Here is a 1955-nt window from a genome sequence, read left to right as displayed (position 1 = left end):
GGCTGGAGACAGTCTCCCTTCCTAGCAGCGTGGGCCCCTAGGCTGCTCTTCTACCAGAAGGGATGGTGGCGTCTCTGGGAGATATCTGTGGACTCAGATCTCTATGTCTTAGTGACTTATGTTACTCACAGATATTTAATTTTATAGGTAAATTAATACCTGGACTGGCTGCAACTTCAGGGCGAGATTCGGGAGTAGGGAGTGAAAAGTGACAAGGGGACCCAGGCCTTGTCCTGCCGCCCCCAGGACCTGGTCGGGATGCCTTCCCGTCCGAAGCCCCCAGCACCTGGTCGAGGCGCCCCTCCCCTCCGAAGCCCCCAGCACCTGGTCGGGGCCCCCCTCCCTTCTAAAGCCCCCAGCACCTGGTCGGGGGGCCCTCCCCTCTGCAGCCTCATCACCTGGTCAGGACAACCCTCCTCTCTGAAGCCCTGGCACCTGATCGGGGCATCCCTCCCTCCTGAAGCCCCCAGCACCTGGTCGGGACGCCCCTCCCCTCTGAAGTCCCCAACACCTGGTCGGGGGCACCCCTCCTCTCTGAAGCAACCCAGACCCTCCTGGCCTGCGGTGCTGCTTCTCCAAATGCTGCCCTTGGCTGTTTTCAAGGAGTTGCTGGCACCCGAGCAGGCTGCATGTGTCACTTCTTCACAGATCTGGGGTGTCAGTGAAGTCGGTGAAGCTCATTTGTCTCATCTTCCTCCTCATGTGCCACATCTCACCTGTTGTCTGTCCGAGTTCGTGTGTGTGCGTGTTGTGCGTTCTCAGGCTGTACTCAGTGCTTAGGTGACAAGAACGACTTAGAGCAAACGAACTGTCTGCTCCTAAAGGACGCTGTAGGTTAATCGAGACACAGTTTACTTGTGGGGTTTAAATTTCCTGGGTGTGTTGGAGGCGATTAGGGGGAAACAAGGTCTAAATAAAGCCCCTGGGAATGAGGAAGGCAATAATGAAAACAGTAAGTTTATACACACTTAGCAGTTGATTTAATTTGAAGGTGAATTTTGCATTTTGGGGACTCCTAAAGCTACAGTTCCTAGGGATTCCTTGATGAACTTCTTGTTTTCTGTCAAGTAGAAAGTAAAGTAGTGGATCGGTTTTGCCTTTAATTCTGACTGACTAGAATCTACTTCCCTTTCCCCCCATTCACGTTAGGGTTGGGGATTGGACTATAGAAGAGCTGTAGGATCTCTTTATTTCTGATCTTAAATGAATTTTTTCTTTACTCACTTTTTTTATTGGTGAGTTGCTATTTTTTCCTTCAATACACTGTTCTTTGGTTTGGGAAATGTACTATATTTGTAATGAGCTTTAAATGTACACAATGGTTCTAAATTGCTACTTTAAAGTTAGATATAACATCTTAATCAAAATGTCATCCATAAATCAGGCACAGTCTGAGGCCTGGAGACCCCTCTTGTCACTTCCAGCCATATCTCCTTCCCTGGCCACGTTGCCACTGGCCACGTCTCCTCCCCCCACCATGCCGTGTCATCCCCCCACCATGTCACCTCTGGCCACATCACCTCTGGCCTCCCTGCCTCCCTCCCTCCCTCCTGGTGGCCTCCGTGTCTTCTGCTGACTGCCCTCCTGAGGGTCTGTTCGAGGCTCTTTCCCCATTTTCTGCTCCCGAGTGGGTCTCGGGGCCTGGACATTTCACAGGATGCAAGGTTTTTTCCCTTCCAGCTGTGGATCTCTGGGCAACAGCTCCTCCTCCTCACCCCTGGCCCTGACTCTCACCAAGGGAGGAAAGTTCAGCTCCAGCTGAACCCCGTACAGGGCTGTGGGTCTCTAGGGCGGGTGCTGCCTTCTCCTGAACAGGCTGTGGCAGAGGAAGGTCTGGCCATACTTGAGCTGTGAGAGATACTCTCAGAGATCCAGCATCCTGCAAACCCAGGTGCTGAAGGTTCCTCCTCCACCGTCCTGCAGGGAGAGGGGTCTGTTCCTGCTTCCCCTCAACC

Source organism: Mandrillus leucophaeus, unplaced genomic scaffold (assembly GCF_000951045.1).
Source record: "Mandrillus leucophaeus isolate KB7577 unplaced genomic scaffold, Mleu.le_1.0 Scaffold352, whole genome shotgun sequence".
Classification (NCBI taxonomy): Eukaryota; Metazoa; Chordata; class Mammalia; order Primates; family Cercopithecidae; genus Mandrillus; species Mandrillus leucophaeus.
Note: the sequence above shows the minus strand (reverse complement) of the source record.